The sequence below is a fragment of the Drosophila ananassae genome, chromosome XR (genome assembly GCF_017639315.1).
Source record: "Drosophila ananassae strain 14024-0371.13 chromosome XR, ASM1763931v2, whole genome shotgun sequence".
NCBI lineage: Eukaryota > Metazoa > Arthropoda > Insecta > Diptera > Drosophilidae > Drosophila > Drosophila ananassae.
The window spans coordinates 15123358-15137219 of record NC_057932.1 but is presented as its reverse complement, the minus strand read 5'-3'; the positions used below and the strand labels follow the sequence as shown (position 1 = coordinate 15137219).

General features: G+C 41.7%; 1 long non-coding RNA gene across 1 annotated transcript in view; it reads right to left on the bottom strand.

The window, feature by feature from the left end:
* Positions 1-13862, bottom strand: part of LOC116655042 — a 138697-nt gene that overhangs the window by 63399 nt on the left and 61436 nt on the right. Inside the window, exons 2-8 of the long non-coding RNA XR_004310186.2 lie at positions 12766-13280; positions 12129-12514; positions 11672-11934; positions 11438-11569; positions 1248-1950; positions 794-996; positions 539-718 (exon numbers count right to left, since the gene is read on the bottom strand). This is a non-coding gene — a long non-coding RNA (uncharacterized LOC116655042). The remainder of the gene's footprint in view (positions 1-538; positions 719-793; positions 997-1247; positions 1951-11437; positions 11570-11671; positions 11935-12128; positions 12515-12765; positions 13281-13862) is intronic.

Genomic DNA, 13862 nt, shown 5'->3' with positions numbered 1-13862 from the left:
GATAGATATATAGGGTTATAGATTGTATGGATGTTGTAGAGATTCTAGTTATATTTATAGTTCCATTCTTGGTCTAGTTGCCAGAGGTTCTAGTTCCTAGTAGAACAGTTTCTACTTTAATCTGAATATTATAGCTATAGTTTCATTTTGGCTTTAGTTTCTAGAGTTATGGCTGAAATTTCATTCTTAGTAGGGTTTTTAGAAGTTCTAGATAGACTTTTAGTTAGTGTATAGAGATTATAGAGGTTCTAGTTATAGTTATAGTTCCATTCTCTTTCTAGAGGTCTAGTTTCTTGAGGTTATAGTTCCAGTGTTTCTAGTTGTAGGCTTCATTTAATTCTATTTGGCTATATCTGTACTAGAACTGTATTAGAACTACTTGCTAGTAGCACTAGTTCCTCTTCACTTTGAAATTAAAATTCTAGTTATATTTTGTCTTTAGTTCCTAGAGGTTCTACTGTATATAGTTATAGTTATAGCTTTATTATAGTAGTTATAATAAGAATTGTAGTAAATAATATAAAAATCATGCACTTACCCCTGTCTGTAGGTTGATTGTTGTTTTAACTTTATGTTTTAATTCATTTTTAACTGTGTATAACTGTTATAATTACTAAAGCTGTATATTTCACAATTCCTTTAGAGTTTCATGTGCTTTTTGTTCATTTTTCCATTTAAATATACTCCTTGAAGTAACTTTTATTCCGTTGTTTAAAAACTATACCACATCCAAGTAAAATAAAAGTATACATTATTGTAATTGTGAGAAATAACATAAAAAGCCTGTACTTACCCCAGTCTGTAGGTTAATTGCAGTTCTATTTCATTTTTAACATAATTTTTGTATGGTATTTGATGATTGTAGAACTGTTAGAGATCTTAAAGATGAATATTTTCTAATTTCTTGAAAGTTGATTGTGTTTTTTGTTGATTTTTCCTTTAAAATAGTCCATTAAGTTGATTTCTGTTGCACTCTCCATTTCATCATAAACTAAACTGCATCAAGGTTTAAATATTAAAGGTATTAAATATCTTGAAAAAATTGTAGATTTGCAGTTCATGAAGGTTCTAGTTTCTAGTGGTTCTAATTATTGTTATAGTTTCATTCTGGCTATATTTGTATTTCCATTCTGGTTATAATTTCCTTTAATTCTAATTTCTAGTGGTTCTAGGTATACTTTCATCTTAAAATTTGCAAGTCTTTCAAGTAAGAATTGTAAAAAATAATACAAAAACCATGTACTTACCCCTGTCTGTAGGTTAATTGCAGTTCTATTTCATTTTCAAGATGATTTTTGTAGAGTATTAGATGGTTGTCTAATTTTTAGAGTTATTTGTATATTTATAGTTGTATATTATAGTTGTATATTTCCTTGAAAGTTCATATATGTTTCTTGTTGATTTCTCCTTTAAAGTGGTCCTTCAAGTTGACATTTTAAAATTCCTTAACAGTTTCATGTGTTTCTTGTTGATTTCTCCTTTTAAATAGTCCTTCAAGTTGATTTCTGTTGTATTCTCCATTGTCCATCCGTTGTCCAAAAACTTAACTAGTGGTTCAGTTTCTAATCTTAATTTAATCTTAAGATTATGGTTGTAGTTTTATTCTCAAAGGTTCTAGAGGTTCTAGTTCCTAGTTACAATATGTGTCTAGTTCTAGTTATACAATATGTAGTTTCATTCTGGTTCTATAGTCTAGAGATTCTAGTAGTTCTAGTTCTACTTTAAAGTTAACATTTTCTAGCTTTTCAAAGCCAGAATTATAAGAAATAATACAAAAAGAGTCTGTACTTACCCCCGCCTAGTTTGATTGATGTTTTAATTCATTTTTAAAATGTTTGTAGATATTAGATTAGATTTCATGATTCCTGTAAAGTTTCATATGTTTCCTGTTGATTTCTCCTTTAAAATAGTCCTTAGTTCCAATATCCATTCCATGTTTTAAAATCTAAACTGCATAAAAGTAAAAGAAAAGTATTAATTATCTTGAAAAGCCATAAATAATCTTGGCCAGCAGCCATTTAGATCTTTTTAAAAAGCGAGGAGAGGGACATGCGAGTGAGATTTGGGGGCAAGTGCCCCCAAGTTGCAGCTCCATCCGCTGCAATTCATCTGGAGCACAAAAGTGCAAGTTGCACACATATTACCATATCTTTGGTAATATTTATCCGATCTTAAAGCGGAATATATTAAAATAATCTGGATTCAATTCGCCATTAATCTGCATGTAAATTAGAACATACAATTTTTGAGCCATTTTTTGTAATTTTTTTGCATTTGAAACGCGAAAAATCTTAGCAACAAGGGGTACTACCCATATGACCCAGAAGAAGAGGTCTATATCTGTGACAATATTTGTCCGATCCTAAAGCGGAATACCTTAAAACAATCGCAAATCCATTTGCCCTTAATCTCTATTAAAAGTGGAATAGCAAATTTTGGATACAATTATATAGTAGTAGATTCATAGTAGAAACAAGGGGTACAAGGAGCCCTTGGGATTAAAAAAGAGAACATAATTTTGGTAATATTTGTTCGATCTTAAAGCTGAATACCTTAAAAGAATATCGAACGAATTCTCTAGGAATCTATATTGAAATCATAAAACAACATTTTGGATCCATTTTTGTAAATTTTTCTCATATGGCATTTCCTCAGGTGTCCTATTCCTACCCATATGCCTCACATCCAAGCCCATATCTTTGACATTTTATGTCCGATCCTGAAGGGGAGTACCTTAAAAGAATCACGAATGAATTCTCCACTAAACTGCATCAGAATCTGAAAATACATTTTTTGATCCAATTTTTGTAGATTTTTTCCATGGAACCCCTTGAAAGGTTGTAGCAACTTCTCCCCATTTGCCTCAGAACTACGTCTATGTATCTTGGCTAATATTTGTGCGATCCTAAAGAGGAATATCTCTATATAATCGTGGAAAATCCTTGTCTATTAATCTGTTTTAAAACCTAAATACTATAATTTTCTATGCAATTTTTGTTGATGTTTCGCAAAGAAACAATTAGAGAAGGCCCCCCCAAGATATCCCTATAAACACCCTGCAAGGATATGGAGCCATCCACTCAATATAGATCGGTTTAAAAAGGAATCCTGTTCACTTAAGATGCCCTTGCACATCAGAATGCACTTAGTTAGTCTGAAAATTACATAACTCCAGTTACCCGAATTACATAACTCCACCCCCTCTTCCCCTCCCTGGGATGAAAGTGCCACATTACGGGTGGGGGTGGGGGGAAGGGACTATGGGATAGTAGTAGGGGAATATGGAAGTCGGGTAAGCGGCTTAGCAGCTTGGCGGGATAACTATACCCTCGAACTGGCGATAAGGCCGAGTGCGGCACTTATCATTCCCCCTCCGGCCGACTCCCGGCTAGGTCTGGGACTGACCACATGCCGGGCATTCCATGAGGCCACCCGGCCACCAGGCCACCAGGGCAGCAGGGCAGCGGCCAGCGGAATTTGCTCTCGGGGCCAATAATAAATGCCACAATTTAAGAGGATTTTACAATGTGTTGTTTGTTGTATGTTGTTTGTTGTTTGTTGTTTGTTGTTTGTTGCTGTTCGAGCAGGTCACTCTGGAATCCGGGGTGAACTCCGAGATGAAAGATGGCAGAAGGGTATGAAGGATAAGTGACCAATGGAGCCTCTGGCGAAGGCCTCTTTAAATGCATTTTAGAGTAATTCTATGCCTTAACTGCCCTCTGAACTCTGACCCCCAATCACAACAAAGATTTGAACTTATTTCCGGGGCAGGCAGGTTGTTCTGAGATTTTATTTGGGTCAGTGTTACTTTCGGGCCACAATAAACGCAGTACAAGTTTCATTTCTTGCTGAGGCAGAGCCAGAAAGCCACAACAACAGACAGCTACAGACCACACAGAGCCAGGACGAGAACATGTCCTGGTAGTGGTACTTGCTATTGGTACTTGCTATTGGTACTTGGTTCTCATTTCATTTCGGCTTTTTAGCTTCGTGTATCCTGTAGCCAAATAAATTTCCCCAGCAGATAAATCACATTTTCGGCAGTCGGCAGTCGACATACACAGATCCTGTGGCAAAGGATATGCTGGGAAAACAATTGTCCTGCCTATCGAAGAATTTCCATGGACTGCACTCGGAACAAAAAAATTGTATATTTTTTGATGGAATTTTTAATAATTTTCTATTTAATTCGTCATCTTGAGGGAGAAATTTAGTTTTTCGACCTCCAACATGACCTGACCACCATCCAGGACATCCCAACCCCAACCCCCCAACCAGTATTTCATCATGAAGCTGAGATTGAAAATTGTGTACAAATTTTTTGGTTTCTGTTTGAGCTTGGGCCATGATTTTGGGGTTTGAGTTTTGGTCTGGGCGGTCTGGGTCGACTATTTGCACAAAAAATATTGATTGTTGCATGTAAATTGACTTTAATATGGCTTGGGCTTGGGCTTTGGCTTGGGCTTCGGGTCGCCCAGGGAGTGCAAACACAAACAGGAGCACAAACACAAGAGTCTATGTATGTCCCTCCAACTAGATGGCAGATGGAAGATTTTATCTTCTAGCTGTTTTCGGGGTTTCCTGCTCGACTCTTTCGAACCTCCGACTGCTCACAGTCCATAAGTATTTCAGTTTTTCGGAAGAGACTGTAACCCAAAGAGTTTGTCAGTTGGACTTCTTCGGAGGCAAAGCCACAATATTAAAACAGAATATCCTTTTAATTGGATGCTATTTGCGGTTCGAAGTTAACAAGTAGGCTGTGGCGAGAGCACTCGTGTGAATTATTAATCGAGAAAGTATTTAAAAATTGAATTAAATGAAGCCCAAACCGCTTCTCAGCCTGTTCATTAATAATTGAAATTATTATTTATTTTATTTATTTAATATATGAGCTGGTGGATATTTCTCTTGCCAATAATCGCAATTAAATGATATGTTGGAGAGAGAACCGGATGGAGGCAAGATAAATTCGTCCTTCGTCCTTGGTCCTTGGTCCTTTTCCGGCTCCTTGTGCCTTTCAATTTATCAAGGGCATCCGACTGTCGCACATGTGTCGGTGTTGGAGTTTGCCCTTCTCCACCGATTGCATTGATTTAACTTTTTCTGATTTTTGTCCTGGGCTGGTATGTCCTGGCTCCTCCTTATCCCCTATCCCCTATCCCCTATCCCTACTCCCTTTTCGATTGCCACTCTAGTCCCTGCCTGCGAGTGGCGTTGTTATTGCTATAATTCGATTAGATTTTGTTTCAGATTACAGATTCAATTTAAATTTCAATCATGAATTGTAGCATTTTGCAGTGGCAAGGAGCAGAGGAGGGTGTCCTGCTGGGGCAAGGATGCCAGGGAGGGCATCCTGGAGGGCATGAGCTGCGTGTTTGCGGTTTGATTTAGATTTCATGCTGGTTAACACATCGTTGGCAGGCCAAGGCAGCTCCCTCTCTCTCTCTGTATCTCCATCCGAGGAATTCATAAGGAAAGTGAAAGGGATTTTTGGCAGGACCTGGATGCCAGGAGCCAGGGGACTGGAGCAGCCATGTCTGGTGTCTTCTGTCTACTGTCTACTGCCTGCTGTCCACTGTCTGCTTTCTGGCGAATCCAATCAACCAGCAATTGCAATATAAACGCGTTGACAAGGAGCCCGGGGCCACCTGACAGACAAGTCGCCGAAAGCGAAACAGAAACAGAAACAGAAACAGCACTTGAAGCTATATAAACTGAAACTGAAAAAAAAAAATAAATGGAGGAGGACTGGCAAGAGTCCAGGATACTGAGGATACTGAGGAGGACCAAGACCCTCCTCCCCACTCCCCACTCACTCACCCCCTGTCCGGTCTAGTCTCTGCCATAAAAGTTAAATTTTGTGGAAAAATGCATTCATGTGCATCGAACAGTGAATCCGATGGAGCCTGCAACTCGGGCACATTGTGTGCTTACATGTGTCGAAGTCGCATCCGCCGAAGCTCATCCACACATCCGGCTGTAGCTCTAGCTCTAGCTCCTGGCTTGTGTCCTGGCCAGGGTCCTCTGTCTTGCTGGCTGGCTGGCTAGAAAATGTTCCATTAAGGATGCGTGGCAATACAAGGAGCATGGAGATATATTAGAGAGTCCAACTCGACACCCCTTTCTGGCACTGATAGAGGAGGTGCAGTAGCTCTCTCTATTATGTGTTTAATTTGAATTGTTTTTAAAGAGATGTCCCTGAAGTTCCTCCAACTCAACAGTCTTAGTCATGGGATTTATCCTCTGAAGGACCTCCCCTGATTCTCTCAGTGTACTGGCCCACAACTCGTTTTATTTAGCGCCCTGTGCTGTCGTTGACGTTTTCGCGGAAGTATTGCCAACATATTGAATGCCATATATCAGCCCCAGCCATCCGGCTCTTCTATTTCATTTCCACAATCCTTTCGGGGGGGCAGCAACAAATGACGATCCATATGCCACACAAAGTGGTAGCAGGAGAGTACAGGACATACAGGACATGCAGTACTCTTCCAGTAGCTACTCCAGTAGCTCTTCTACAACCTCCTTTAGATCTATCCCCTAAACAGACTCTCCAACTTGCATCATTTTATTCTCAATTTGGCAAACTATCCCCAGGCTGAAGACGTCCTTGGCCAGGACTCTCCTCCTCTCCTCCTCTCCTCCTCCTCCTCTCCGGCCAATCAATGAATTATATAAATATTTTCACAGTAAATGGAACGTAATGAAAAGCATGCTTAAGTTGCTTAAAAGCTAAACCAAACAAGGCGAAGAAAGCATCGAGCCGGGCAGTCAAGGGTAGTCAGGACAACGGCGAACGCGTCAAGGACCACAAGGACGATCCAAGTGCTGGCTGGACACTGTCCGATAACTTATCGAACGCAAGTCAGGCCCAGGCCCAGGCCGAGGATGGAGCAATTAATCACCAGGAGGAGGAAGGGGCGACTTTCGTCAGGACATCATCATGTCAAAATGCCAATTAATTAAATCATGCCCCGAGGAGTGGCGGTTGTGGCTCCTTGAGAGCGGGTGGCCACTTGAGCGAGTGTCTACTGTGGCCGAAAGGATTTCGCCAAACTGGGTGGAGGAAATAATGAAGACAAGAGCCACCGCCGCCGCAACCACCACACATATTATTCATTTCACTCGAAATTGACACAAACACTTGCCTCGGGATGTGGCAACCACTTGCGCCATTTATTCCTTCGCTCTCTGTTGCCAATAAGGACGCAGATGTCCTTGCAGAAGCCGCTCCCAGAAGCCTAAAGTCATTTGCCGGCCATGTCGCCACACAAAAGACAAATTTCAAAGAAGGACTCGGCCCATTGGATGGCAAGGATGTCGCAGGAGTCGGGAGTGTAGCAACAATATGCTTCCTTTCCGTCTGCAGTTACCATTTCCTCCGCCCTTCCGCCCGCTGCGATACACCACCGCCCATGATAAATGGCCCAAAATAATAGCTAACCAATTTTTTTTTGTTGGCCACAGAGAGTGGGAAAAAGTGAATGAATCTTCCAGTTGCCCAGTTGCAGTTGCAGTTGCAGTTGCAGGACATTATATTCGGGGAAACTAAAACGAAACGCAAGAAGGACGAAACGCAACACTATAACCGCTCCAAGGACGATATCCTGGCTAATTCATCGGGACACTGATTACGGAACGGGGCTGCAGTGGCACAAAGACCGCCGCCCGACCCGCCGGGATGTAGGGCGCCTCAAAGTCCGGCGGCGACACCAACTCGCGGTTGCAATAGCTATCCAGGACGAGTCCCCGGTCACTCAGCTGCACCGTGTACCTCTCCAGCGACTCGAGCATCTGGTAGTTCCGGGTTTGTTCAATCTTCTGCGAGGGCCGGACTTTGACGGGGGCGCCGTATAAGCTGGTCTTCTCCTCGAGGATTTTGCGCTCCTTCTCCTCCAGGTTCCTGCGGTATCGGGACACCGCCGAGTACTCATCCGCACAGGTCGTCTCAATCTCGGAGACATTCAGCAACTTCAGGGGCTTCTTCATGCTCTTCTCCAGCATCTTCCGGAGTCTCTCGGCCGTCGAACTCCGGGTCCTATTCTCCTTTGGATTGCCAGGCGATGGTGGCTCTTCGAAGGAAAAGCCAGGCGGCCCCCGGTTCTCCATCTTGGGGTATTGTTTCTTCTCCATCCTCAGGCTCCTGGGCCTGGCCTCTCCTATGGGCATCTGGGGCGTCGAGCCGAGTACGTATATGGTGGCGCCACACTGCTCGGTCTTCTTCAGGGTCTTGTACGGTCTCAAGATCGCAGGCACCCACTTGTGATCGGCGGGTTTGTACTCTTCGGAGGTACTCTGGTGGTCATCCCTCTCGGAGGTCTTCTGGTGATCTGGGGGTCTAGACTTCTCGTAGGACTTCTGGTATCCGGAGGGCTTTGATTTCAAAGGAGCCCATCCGTATTCGTTGGGTCTTGAGTCTTCGTAGGTCTTCTGGTATGTACTGGGTCTAGACTTCTCATATGTCTTCTGGTGTTCAGGTGGTCTATACTCGTTGGAAGTCTTCTGGTATTCGGTGGATCTAATCTTATCGGATATCCTCTGGTATTCTGAAGGTCTTCCCTTCTCGGAAGTCCTCTGGTATTCAGTTGGTTTCGACTTTTCGGAAGGTCGAAAGTACACAGACGGCCTTGACTTCTCAGGAACCAGCTCGTATTCAGTCGGTCTAGACTTCTCGGAAGCCCTCTGGTATTCGGGAGTTTTTGTTTTCTCTGGAATCCATTCGTACTCCGTAGGTCTAGACTTCTCGGAAGTCTTCTGGTACTCAGTGGGTCTGGAATTGTGGCAAGACCTCTGGCATTCCAACGGCCTTGGCTTCTCAGGAACCCACTCGCATTCGTCAGGTCTATACTTCTCGTAAGTTCTCTGGTTCTCAGCAGGTTTTGACTTATCGGAAGTCCTCTGGTATTCGAAGGGCCTTGGCTTCTCCAAGACCCACTCGTAGTCTGGCTCTTTTGACTTCCCAGCAGCCCGCATGTGTTCAGAAGCTCTTGAAGTCTCAGGGATCCTCTGGTATTCGGAAGCTATTGAGGTCCTGGGAGTCTTCTGGTATTCGGAAGGTCTATACTTTTCAGGAGACTGGTATTCGGAAGCTCTAGACTTCTCAGGATATTCTGATTTCTGATATTCGATGGGTCCTCGCTTTTTTTTCTTCTCTGCAATCCTCTCATCGATGGCCAGCTGAACTTCATCGCGAATCAGTTTCTTGAAGTCCTTACTGAGTTCAATTTTATCGTCCATTTGAAAGGGGAATTTGTGTCGGAAAGCACTCCGACTTGATACGATGTGAGAAGTGTAATGATTGGAGTTCTGGATCCGAGACTACTAAGAAAGCTAGTGATTCATCTGCCCACCAAGAACCCATTCAAAAGTCCTGTACCTTATCAATTACTCCTTAATGTCCTTGCAGCTCGCCATAATGTTGCAATATGTGATAAAATATCCATAATCTGATGGCTGGAAAGGATTGCTGGTGGGATGGTGGAGCAGCAACCCAATTTCTGGCCAAGAGGCATTGTGAGCGAATTAATAGACTCCGTCTCAACGGTGGGTTTCCAGGACGAGGTGGCAAGGAGAATGGGACTCAATCCGGCTGAAAATTGTCGTCGAGCTTCAAAGGAACCTGCCTGTGGCTTCTTCAATCCTGCAGTGTCCTTTACACCTCCTTCCTCCCACACTCCTTTGCACGATTCCTCGCACGCTCATGTCATGTTCGCAGCTGTTGTTATGGGCTTTTGTCTAAGAGTGTGTTGTGTGGGAGTGTGTGTGTTTTTGAGCCAGTGTGTGTGTGTGTGTGAATGCGTTGTCTGTTTAACTGGCAGGCTCATCATACACACACACACACACACACACACTTACAGACACACAAAGTCCTGCAGAAAACAAAGCGAATACAGCGACTTGGCTGCTTGTTATCAGTGAGACGGTTCTGGCTTTCTACACTGCAAAAAAAAGCTACAATTTGATCTTGGCAGAGTCTAGCTAATGAAAAGGCCTATCTTTCATGGGGATTCTGCCTTCCAGAAGTCTATTATTGACTGCTTCTTTAGTTCCTTTAATTGTTGCCTACTTTTTGGAGTGAAAAAAACTTAAAAATTTCTCTCTCTGTATGGCAGGCAACTCGGTCTATTGACAAATACGCAATTGACAGTTTGCAGCACGTAGCCGCGTACAATAACATAACAGGCATGAACGGCAGCAACAACAAACAGGACGAACAGGCGCCGGAAACACCATCACACCCACTCACACACACACTGATACACACACATACACTCAGTCATAGAGACACATACATATGTGGGAATATCCTTGTAATAGTTGGAATTACAACGCGTCACGCGGTGGGGGCAGGAAATTGATGGCAGGATGGAAGGATAGAACGATGGGAGGAGGGCAGGATGGCAGGATAGCAGGATGGGACAGGATGGCAGGATAGCAGGATGGGACAGGATGGCTGGATGACTGTGTGGTAGAATGCCAGCTGCTTTGAGTTTTTATTAACTGCCATCCAGTTGGGAGACAAGTGTAAGTGAGCAATTATCAGGCCACCTGTCCTGCTCCTCCTAGCCCTTGACTTTGTCCTTGTCGCCGCCTTGTTGAATCAGGCGCAGGATTCTTCTGTCATATGCTCTGGACCGACCTCAACCCCCTCCTACCTCCCCCCAGTAAACAAAAACAAAAGAGGAAAGAATAAAATGGGAACACGCCTCAGGGACCCCAGGAGACTGACAAATTTATGCCATCTTCCCACAAACACGCATGCTTCGTGCCACTAAATTTTGGCCATACTTTTTGGTGGCAAGGGGCAAGGGGCTAAGGGGGGGAGGGGCAAGGGGGGATAGCGATGAAGGACCAACTTTCGCCAAATTGCCAATGGCGTGTCCTGGCCCGTCGAGGAATTGCAGCTGCCAGAAATCAAAAGATGCTACTCTTCCCGCAATCCCAACTGAAATAACAAGCCAGAAAGGAGCTCAAACCTTCATATAAATTATAATTAATTATTTAAAACTCTGTCAAGATTTTTTTCAAAAGATTAAAGCAGAAAATAGGCTAGATTTGAATTTTTGGAAATAAAATTTGTCGGAAATAGGGGTTTTTTCTATCGAATCTTCTCTAATAAATAAAATAAAATAAATATCAAATAGATTATTAAAATAAATATTAAATATTACAAGAAATAAATATAAAATGGTCATAAAATATTGGCATTTATTTAAAATATGCAAATAGTAAGAACAATTATAAAATAAAATCATGAAAAAACCAATAATATTTATATTAAAATAGTGTTTGGTAAGATTGGCTTTTTTTCTTTAGGTAATATTATTATTTCATATAATATATTTTATATATATTATTACTTTATATATCGGACAAGGCAGAGGGGAATGGGTGGAAATATGTAAATAATAAATAATAAATAAATATTCAAACTTACCGGCAATTCCCAGCCCGTAACTGTGTCTTTTAAACTTATTTCTTTATAGTTCTCCTTCGTTGAATTTTCAAATATTTCTATCCATTATAGCGCCAACCACTTTTGAAATTAATACTTTTCCATTTAAATATTCTACAAAAAATAAATAAGTATTAGCACAATTATACTTATAAATTTATGTTTAATAAATAAAACGAATTAAAAAATAATAAACAAAATGAAATAAATACTTACATATGTATATAATGTAATTCAAGTTCCAATATCGCATTACTTCCAATAGCCTCTCATCTCGGTCGCATATTCCATTCATATTCAAACGGTAAATCGGCAGCTTGCACTTTATCTCCGTTCCACTCACTCCCTCATTCTCACCTGGAACTTGTGAAGAAAATTTTCGTCAGCACGGACTTCCAGGCTTAGCAGGCGAGGCAAGAATGGAAGTGGAATGGTAATTGCGCAGTTCTAAACTATTCCAATTTTTTCACGGCTATAATCTGCGTAGGAATGTCACTTTTAAAACGCAAATAAACTTAAATATACATTTTAGTTAGGTTTTTTCACATTTTCTTTATAAATAGTTTGTCCAAAATTCGTTTTTTAGAAATTTTACCAAAATAATGGTAAATAATGTTATTTTCTGTTCGTTTTAGTTTTTACATATTGTTGCTAGAAAAAAAAACACACTCACCTTTAAATAAACTAAATATTCACTTATAAACACATCGCTAGTCCTCCTCCGATGACGTAGTTTTCCGGAGCAGGCGCAGCATACAAATGGATCTTCTGTGGAACTCTGTCTCGATGGAATGGCGCCGAAGAAATGGAAGGAGCAAACGCAGCGGTTTTACACTCTCGCTGTGGATCCTGTGCTGCGGAACTCTCTCTCTCTCGTTAGAATGGCGTCGGAGAAATGGAAGGAGCAAGCGCAGCGGATTTACGCTCTCGCTGTGGATCCGCCATTTAAAGTTTCTATGGAACTCTCTCTGGATAAAATGGCCTCGGAGCCTCGGAATGGAAGGAGCACGGGAAGCGAACTAACGCTCTCGCTGTGGATCCGCCGTTCAAAACTTCAGGCTGGAAAATAATGGAAGTGGAATATTAATTGCGCAGTAGAAACTATTCCAATGATTTTTTTCACGGCAATGATCTGCGTAGAAAATGTCACTTTTAAAACGCACTTGCACGCACTTTTTACACTTTTTCTTTATAAATATTTCAGCCATAGTTTCTTGTTCATAAATGTTACCAAATTATTAATAAAATATGTATTTTTCTGTTTATCTTTTTTATATTATTGTTGCACCAAAAAAAAAACACACATTCACCTTAAAATGAAGTTAATATTCACTTGAAAAAAGATCGCTGCAACTGCAATTGCCATTTAAAATTTTCTTCCGATGACTTTGTCTTTCTCAATGGAATGGCGTCGAAGAAATGGAAGGAGCGAGCGCAGCGCCCTTACCCTGTTGCTTTGGATCCTGTGCTGCGGAACTGTCTCTCTCGTTAGAATGGCGTCGGAGAAATGGAAAGAGCAAGCGCAGCGGACTTACGCTCTCGGTGTGGATCCGCCATTTAGAGTGTCTATATGACTATCTCTCTCGATGCAATGGCTTCAGAGCAATGGAAGGAGCAGAGGCAGGGCACTTACGCTGAATGAAGGAGAGCTTCAAAGCGGCTCCCTGCGTTTATCTCTTAAAAAGTTGGATTTTTGTTTTCTCAGTGTAGCGAAATAGAGCTATTTCGGTTTTTGGAAGTAATTATAGAGAGTACCTCTTCCATTACGCTCTTTGTAGAAAATTGAGCTTCTAACTGTTTTTCGACTATTGGGAAATGCAATGCACTGTAAAATATTTGACGAGAAAAATAATAAATAATAAATTCATTAAAAAATAAATTTTTATTATTTAATTATTATAAATAAAAAATGGCAGATATGGCATCCCAAAAAAATGAAAACTGTAATTAACTATAATTTGTTTTTAGTGTAGGCCTGTAGGAAGGACTTTTAGAATAAATTAACAACTTAGTCGTGAGTCGCAGAGAGCAGGAGTAGAACAAAAGATTGGTGGCCTTGGGGGCCGACTTTTGATTTATTCGCGACTGTATTAGCTCTTGAAGCGAGATCCCTGGGATTATCCATTTGTCGTCCCGAAAAAGGTCCTGCTCTGGCCATTGTCCGGGGGGAGGAGGAGGAGCCAAGCCACCTGGACCACCCGGACCATCCGGACCACCTGAACCACCGCAGCCACCAGAGTCCCCACCACGTTGCCGGAGGCGTTGAGCCAAAAATATGATTCATGTCAGAATTGTCGTGCGTATAAATGAATATTTGAATTATTGTTGTCGTGCTACGTGCCTCGGTGTAGGTGTAGGTGTAGGTGTAGGTGTAGGTGTATTTCCATACACCTTCCTCTACACATAC